This window comes from Apodemus sylvaticus, chromosome 17 (genome assembly GCF_947179515.1).
Source record: "Apodemus sylvaticus chromosome 17, mApoSyl1.1, whole genome shotgun sequence".
In the NCBI taxonomy this organism is placed as follows: Eukaryota; Metazoa; Chordata; class Mammalia; order Rodentia; family Muridae; genus Apodemus; species Apodemus sylvaticus.
Window position 1 is genome coordinate 33,730,321 of NC_067488.1, and position 9,219 is coordinate 33,739,539.

The window sequence follows — 9,219 nt, forward strand, 5'->3', positions numbered from 1 at the left end:
TGTCTGTCTATCTACCTATCTATCTATCTATCTATCTATCTATCTATCTATCTATCTATCTATCTATCTATCTATCTATCTTTTTGAGAGAGGGTTTCTCCGTGTAGCCCTGGCTGTCCTGGCTGTCCTGGAACTCATTCTGTAGACCAGGCTGGCCTAGAACTCAGAAATCCACCTGCCTTTGCATCCTAAGTGCTGAGATTACAGGTGTGTGCCACCATGCCTGGCTTCCAATGTTTATTCTATTTCCCCTTTTGAGTTAAATTCAAACATCTTCCCTTAGATGCTCTGTTTTTACTTAGTTTCTTTGGATATGTGGATTGATGCATGGTTATCTTGTACTTTAGGACTAATGTCAACTTATAAGTGAATACATACAATGAATGAATTTTTGTGCCCGGGTTATCTCACTCAGGATGGATACTTTATAGTTCCATCATTTTCCCTGCAAATTTCATGATGTTCTTGTTTTTAATAGCTGAGTAGTATTCCATTGTGTAAGTGAACCACATTTTCTGTATCCGTTCTTCACTTGAGGGGTATCTAGATTGTTTCCAGCCTCTGGCTATTATGAATAAAGCTGCTATGAACACAGTTGAGCAAGTATCCTTTTGGTAAAGTATAGCATCCTTTGTTATATGCCCAGGACATAGCTTGTTTCCTGGGTATAGCTGGCTCTCAAGGTATAACTATTTCCAATTTTCTGAAGCCACCAAATTGATTTCTAGAATGGATGTTTGCACTCCCACCAGCAATGGAGGAGTGTTCCCTTTGCTCCACATCCTTGGCATCATGTGATGTCACTTGAATTTTTGATCTTAGTCATTCTGATGAGTGTAAGACAGAATCTGAGTCATTTTGACTTGTATTTCCTGGATGACTATGGACTTGAACATTTCTTTAAGTGCCTCTTGTCCATTAAAGTTTCCTTTGTTAAGTCTCCTGTTTATCACTGTATTCTATTTTTTAATGAGGTTAATTTTACTTGTTTGTTTCTAACTTCTTGAGTTCTTTATATATTTTCGATACTAGTCCTCATTTGGAGGTATGGTAGCTGAAGATCTTTTCCGTCTTCAGGCTGCTCTCTTGTCCTACTGATGGTGTCTTTAGTCTCACGCAAGCTTTTCAGTTTCATGTGGTTCCATTTATTAATTGTTGATTTTTTTTGCCTGAGCTATTGGTATTCAGTTCCGGAATTTGTCTCCTATATCAATGTGTCCAAGGCAGTGCCCACATTCTTTTTGCTTCTCAATCTTAGTACATCAATGTAATTCTTATTCAACGGAAGACATATGAACATATTTACCTCATGTTACCTGTACCTGCCTCTCTGGTATCTTATCTTTTTCTGTCATAATAACCACCATGTCACATAGGCCTGGTCTTGCTTCTGCATTTCTCTATAACCTCTGTTCCAGTAGGAACTGTTTGCCCAATATAGAACCAGTTTGCTTTCTGCAGTGTTGTATTTAATCCCGATTTGGGGGACCTTTGCTTCCAGATTTCCCCAGCTTTGTTCATATTCTCACTTCCTTCTCACACAACTCTTTTCCAATATTGTTTTCACAAGCCATTTCTCTTTTCTCACAAATCTCCAGCCTCTTTCTAGGTCATTCTTTTTGCCATGTATCCTGATTATCATATAGTTACCACTTATACTTAATTATCAACATATCAAGGTTAGGGCTTTTCAGTTCTACATTTATACCTGTGACACCTAAGGCATATAACCATGTGGGTGTCAAATATCTTAGCTATTCTTTCCTTCTGAGCCCCCCTCACTCTGAGTGGCCATCTGCCTATTGTCTAAGGCAGGTCCAGGAAGTCAGCCTTGACTTCTTTCCATTCTTCTCTTTGCCACAGACAGTAAACTGTCTACCTGGAGTGGTACCTGATATTGTTCAGACAACCTCTGTCTTGACCATGGCTGACTTAGCTCCAGGAACCTCTCATCTCCTTACTTCTATAGGTGGCAACAGTTTTCTGGGTGCATTTCCACAAGTTTCATATCCTGAAATTCACTCTATGCCACAGGATACTCAGTGAGGAAAATCAGTGTGAGAACTAGTCTGTTTACAACCTCCAGGATAAAATACTAATTAGCATGCATGGAGTGTAGCCTTTATCTTGGTCTTTTATTGTTTTTTTTTTTTTTTTTTTTGGTTTGTTGTGATATTTTATTGAAATATTTTTGTGCATTAGTTTAGTTCACCTTGCTTTGGTTTTGGTGCTGGAGAGTTAACTGAAGATCTTACATATGCTAAGGATACAGTCTATCACTGCATTATACCTAAGTCATCTAAAGAAATTTCTCAGTTCTACAGCAAATGACACTTGCAAAGCCTGGCAAAGTCTTTAATATTTTGTTTTTATTTTAAATATAATTGGTTTTCATCATGGAAAATGTAGTATGTCACTGTGTGCCCCACAGTATACACCTCTGTCCATACATCTTTGTTTCTAAATGTTGAGTGTAATAAATCTTTGGTCTGATGTGAGATCTCCAGCTTTTGTGACACTATCAATATTGAAACCTCACTGGGACTCCTCCCAGTTATCCAGTTGTGTCCCTGTGTCATGGAGAGCCTGCAGCTTTGGATCAGCAGGACTGGCCCTTTTCATGTGTCCCAACAGTTCACAGATGACATAATTTTGAAGTGAGACAACTCAGAGCCCTGAATTTGGGCCTGGGTGGTCCCAGAGTTAGTCAGCTTGCTGGCTTCCTTATCTTCCCTATTAGGGCAAGCTCCCCAGCACTCTTCTGACTAGGTCATCAAATGCCACCATTTGAGAAGGCAGAGTCAGCTTTCCTGATCTCATGTGCCTGGGACCCACACCCAGACCCATGCCTCTGGAACCAGTGCCACTGTGTTACCCAGTCAAGATGAAATGACCACTTTCCCAAGTGCCTGTGAGGGGCTAAGACAGCTCTCATACCTGATCAGCATTCACCAGTGTCTTTGTCACTAGGGCCAGCTCCACTCTATTGTCCAGGTGAGATACACGGCCCACTCTCTCAAATGCTCCAACCAGTGTGTGTGTGTATGGGGTGGGGCTAGCACTCTCCCATTCATGACTCTGTGGGCAGCTTTCTAGACTTCCAGAGGTGGTAGTGGGGCATACTTCTGTGCGAAGAGTGATGGGGTCAGCTTTCCCACCCTTGGGGCTGGCTTAGCTACATTCCTGCTACTAGGGCGAGCTCTACTGGGCTGCCTGCACAAGGCATATATGCCATTTTCCCCAAGTGCTGCAGCCAGTGGGAGGCAAGGCCAATTTTGAACAGGCCCTGAACATCCAAGTGGTTACTGGTGGCTGCCCTGACCAGGGAAGGACATTCCCATGTTCTCTAGTGGTAATATAAGCTATGGACATGGATACCACCAACCCCTGCTGTGAGGTAGCCTCAAACCTAGCCATGGCCCTCAGTGGCAGCTCAGGCTTGAACTTCACCAAAGGACTTCAGGCCTTTCCAGGTAAGGCATAACATCTACTCCTCTCTACCCTTGATTCTTCAGATCCATCCTTTTTCATAATGTTCCACTTCTTTTTTTCTCTCAGCTGTTCATCATATGCTCTAACATTATGGTTTCTCCTGCCGCAGGCTCTCCACCAGGCTGGCAGGGACCCTGGGTGATAGCCGCCAGGTTGCATGGCATGGCAGCAAGTATGGTGTCTACGGCTCTTGTGCCAGGGGGCAAGTCTATGGGTGGCCTGGTAGTCCCCAGATATTTGTATGTCTTCCTCTTCCATAGGTCTATGTGTCTAATACTCACTCATGCTGTGGGATAGAGGGTGTTTTTCTATGAATTTTTATTTTTATTATTTCTATGGAATACCTGTGGATATGCCCCCCCCCCTACTTCACTACATATCTGCTAGAAAGCAGGTTTTTGTCTGTTATCCTCCTTCTGCTGCCCTGTCTGGATTTGATTTGGTTTGGTTTCAATTGCATGTGTTGCTGGGAGCCAGCTCCACTGAGAGGTGTTCTTTTTTTGTTGGTTCTTCTTGAGGCAGTGGAGGGGGAAGAGCCTGGGTCGGGGGTAGTAAGACTTGGTCTTATGAAATTCTGGGCTATTGTAGCTGACCTGCTTTCTGTGTTTCTCTGAGGCCAGAGATTGCAGTCTCAAGCACTTAGCACCTCATCCTAAAACAGCAGGAGATTAAGTAAAAGATTAGTTGTTAGAGCGTTTTCTCTATTGTCTAGATGCCTCTTGCTTGTCAGGCTAGGGGAATTTTGGAGCATGGATGGAGCTGGAGAACATCATACTAAGTGAGGTAACCCAGTCTCAAAAGATCAATCATGGTATGCACTCACTAATAAGTGGATATTAGCCTGGAAAACTGGAATACCCAAAACATAATCCACACATCAAATGAGGTACAAGAAGAATGGAGGAGTGGCCCCTGGCTCTGGAAAGACTCAGTGTAGCAGTATAGGGCAAAACCAGAACAGGGAAGTGGGAAGGGGTGTGTGGGAGAACAGGGGGAGGGAAGGGGGCTGATGGAACTTTCAGGGAGTGGGGGACCAGAAAAGGGGAAATCATTTGAAATGTAAATTAAAAAATATATCGAATAAAAAAATAATCTTCTATTGAGCCAGGAGAAGAGAATATCACTTGCAGAAAGAAAAACTTTTATATAAGCGAATATTCATAATCTCTCATAAGTTCATACACAGCTTCAAGCATGCAGAGTTCTCATTTATACATTTCCATACAAATTCAGTTGGGCCCAGCTTGCAAGCATTCTCACAATTACATGCTTACTCACACATCCATACTTACATATGCATATGGAGCAAAAGACCAAGCGCTGTTGCAGGAAGAACTCACTCATTCCAGATGAAAAATGAGCTCCAATCTTTATTGCATAGAGGAAGAAAAGGCTTCCACTCTTCTAATGCTAAATGAATTAAAATTGTGTTTGTAAGAATAAAAGCTTTGTTCCTTTTAATAAGACCTGTTCTGTCCCATGGTAAGGAGAAGCCTGCCTGCTCCTTCTGCTCTCTGCTCTCTTCTGTCTTTTTTCCTCTTTCCCTCTGCCTTCTGCACATTGCTGTCTTAGTTTCTTTTTTAATGTTACCTATAGTTTCTAAGTTATTCCAGTCTACATTCTCCTTCTTATCTTGTTCTCCTCTGACTAAAAACTTCTCCTCAGTTCAGTGGTTCTTCTCACCACAGTTCCTCAGTTCTGACTCCTCTCTTTGTCCTCAGCCCTTAAACATCTTTCAGAATACATGATCACATGTTACAAAGTTCATCACAAGTTCATGCAAAATTTCAAATCATAAATTGAAATAAAAGTTTACAACAGAGAATGTTTACATGCATATCCATTAAGAATAACTATCTAGCTAAACATTTATCACCTGTCTAAGCTCTACAGGTTCATTGAAACCATAACTAAGGTATTAGTGAAGTTTCGTATAGATAAACCCAATCAATATTTTATCTTCCGTCCTAGCACCTATAATAAATCATTAGTTTCCTTTTTATGACTTTTGGTTAATTGTTTTACAACCTCTTGTAATGTGCTCTGAGTAGGAGAAAGTCTTGTTACCATCTAAGAGCAATTAACTAGTGACATTTGGGAGACTGGCAGAGTTTTCATTGCAGTTTTCATTATCAGAAAAGGACCTAATAGAAGTCCTGTTATAAAAGAGCTTAATAATCACAGATATAATTCTTGGAATTCTTATAGAATCATCATTTTTAATTATCAGTCATCTATTTGTCTAAATAGCATTATTATAAGACAGTACATCTTCATGAATCTTCAGAGATCTGCTCTAAGAGGTGTGCTATTACTTATTGACTATTATATATGTTTAATAGTAACAGGAAAAGCGTAAGAGCAGGAATCTTTCCTAAAATGAGACCCTCACAGCCTTGCTTAATGAGGGCTCATCTGTCACAGATTATATAATTATCCAAAGCAGGCCATTTCAGGATGATCACTTGCTAGTATATTAGCTTGTCACATTTTGGCTCCTAACAATGTGTCCTAGGCATAAAACAGCTTTGACCACCAAGCCAGGCATCAATCTAGGATGAGTGTAGGACTGCCATCTGCTTTGTCCCTGACTAATACAAGAGCAACACCATGAATAAGGTATTTCCTTGCCCATATACAGGAGGTTAAGTGTAGCTTAGTCTTATGTGTATTTGTCTCTAGTCTTCCTTGCTTCTCTGGTGATAACACAATAGTCACATTCAACCTAAAGACTATACCAATCAGCATTCTGGGATTCTTGCATGGTTTCTGATTGCATTTGGTTTCTTGTCTATTACCATACTCCAATCTACACGATGTAATGCACATGACTCCAGAAGGACATAGATTGTCCATGAAACAATAAACAAATAAATCATTAAGGAAGTAATTTGAACTTCTCTTTGCAGTCTAGACCTCAAGATATTGATCTATTTCTGTGTTTCACATGTGTCTTTGACTTTATCATTTTTCCCTGTTTTTGCTTCTGTTTGTGCATCTCAACTTGCTGTTTTCCTTCATTCCCATGGATAGTAGCCAGAATGGAGTCATTAACATTATAGAAATCCGGAAGAGAAGACAATGTATTGATAACTAGGGATTAAATGATAGTCCAGGGATGACATAAAGTCCGGTAAGTAGTTGTGGGAATGTTGATTGCCTTTGTTGAAGAAAATTCACTTTAGAACCTTAGCAGCCTCTATCCAAGCTCTGCATTCAGGTATATTTAGTTGACTAGTTTGTATCACCATAATAGAAAGATTGCAGAGAAAGAATTTAAAGGATGAAAATAGGTTGGATTATGGTTTCAAGATTTCACCAATGGTCAGCTAGTTTGTTGTATTTGCATCTACAGTGAGAGAGGACATTATGACAGTGGGTATGTTGTAACAGGAGCTAGCTAGCTAGATTGATAGGCAGATAGAAGAGGCAGGAACTAGAGACAAGATATAGTCCCCCATAAAAATGTCCCAATGCTTTCTCTAACTAGGCCATACCTCTCAAAGTTCCTTATAATTTTGTCAAATTATGAAAATATCAGTGAATTAATAAGTGGATATTAACCTAGAAACCTGGAATACCCAAAATATAATCTACACATCAAATGAGGTACAAGAAGAAAGGAAGAGTGGCCCCTTGTTCTGGAAAGACTCAGTGAAGCAGTATTCAGCAAAACCAGAACGGGGAAGTGCGAAGGGGTGGGTGGGAGGACAGGGGTGAGAGAAGGGGCTTACGGGACTTTCGGGGAGTGTGGGGGGCTAGGAAAGGGGAAATCATTTGAAATGTAAATAAAAAATATATCAAATAAAAAAAGAAAAAAAAGAAAATATCAGTGAATTAATACATTGAGTAATCAAAATACTTGCAATTCAACAACCAATTTTTCAGTACATGATATGTTAGGGGATCATTTTATCCAAGCTATAATATTAGGTTATATATATGTGCTCTTGAACACTCCTTGGGCAATAAAGTCTTTTTAAATTTAACATGCAGTTAAAATATTTATCTTGTATGTCAGTTCTGTTATTAGTTCAGTGAAAACATGGAAATTGGTGGTAGAGATGCTGATAACAACAACACTTATTACATGTCTACTTCTTATCAAGCACTCTAAATACTAATTTGCATATCATTTCATCTTCCCAGTACACAGCAAGACTGGAACTATATTTAAAATCTTTATTAATGAAAGTTCAATGACTTACATACAGAGATAAAGCAAAAAATGAAAGAAAAGAATTTGATTCTCTATCCTATAAACCCTGTCCTCATAAAGACATTTTACAACACTGATTTCAAAGACTGGGCAAAATGAAAGAGACCATATTTAATTAAATACATGCAATATATATTGTAGAGTTTACAATAATAACAATATCTAATGCCTACATATATCAATGTTTTATTTTTAATATATACTTTGTGTGCTATATAATGTCACATATGTCAATATATAATAAATAAAAAATGTTGACTGATACTTAACACCATACTATGGATGTAACATAATTTCAGATAATTTTGGCACATTTTGTACCATTATGTAACAATTATGCTTGATCATGGGTTGAACTCAATTGAATAGAGTTTTGTTTTTCTGATATTTATAAGTCATGAAAGAGCTGGTATCTGAATTCTGGTTTCTTAGTACTAAAAAGGAGACTTCAAAATTCTCCCATATAGAATATGTCATTCATTAGTACACCATTAATGAAAATGACAGAGAAAAAAAATCTCATGTATCAAGTTGAGTACTTTAGGTGGTAACATACCCTAAGGCAGAAGAACCCTAGATTTAGAGAATGATACATGTTATTACCTTGCTTGAATGAAAGGGTAGAACGATCTCCACAATGCCCAGGCTTCCCCTATAGTAGTCAAAGAAAGAAATCACAGTGAACATTATGATAATGATGTAGTTATGGGTTTGACATTTGCTGCTGTGTATATGTATCAACCTTCTTAGATCCAAGGCTTAGGAAATAGTAAGGAAGGAGGTTTAAAAATGTTGTACCAGTTGGAGGACAAGGAACAAGGTTGGAGTCCTAACATGATGGCTTCTGTATAGAGCCATCTTCTGTATAGCATTGTACACATGAACTCACAGCAGCTCTCCTTAACTGCTCATAATTGTGCCAGTTACAGCTTTAGCATGTTGGATTGAAGAGATGGATCAGCCATTTAAATATGGCTTCAAACCAGAAATAAAATTCTAGCATGGTTAAAGAGGGGCCACAAGACCCTACCTTCGATAGAGAAGCTATTGGACGTTGATGGCTGCTGAGGAAGGGACAGTCATTTCCTTTGGTGATGTGACTGCTGGTAGGTTGCTCATGAAACATTAGGTGAGTTTATACCCATGTGCATCTGAACAGTACTAGTTGAACTCAAGGGAAAAAAAAGAAGTATATAAACTTCTGAAGAGCGGATGGATGTCACTTGAATGAGTTGCAGAGAAGACAGATGATGGTGGAGGGGTGTGATCAACATACAGTATATAAATGTATGACGATTTCAAAGAATAAATGAAATGTGTTATTTAAAAATAAATCATGTAGGGTTTAGACTCCTCAGTATTTGAAGGCAATGGTAATGAATTTGGGTCTTCAAACCATAGAGATTGTCAAGGAGCAGGCTTGCCTGTCTGTAAAAGGCTTGGGTATGATTGAGGCCATCACTGACTCACTTTCAGCTAAGCACCAAGTACTTGATTAGAATTGAGGC

General features: G+C 39.2%; 1 non-coding gene across 1 annotated transcript; it reads right to left on the reverse strand.

Annotated features, from left to right (window-relative positions):
- Nucleotides 1–5,994: 5,994 nt before the first annotated feature.
- On the reverse strand, nucleotides 5,995–6,138 carry LOC127668251 (small nucleolar RNA SNORA48). Its single transcript, XR_007974034.1, has one exon. It is a non-coding gene; the product is annotated as a small nucleolar RNA SNORA48 (small nucleolar RNA).
- Nucleotides 6,139–9,219: the final 3,081 nt, after the last annotated feature.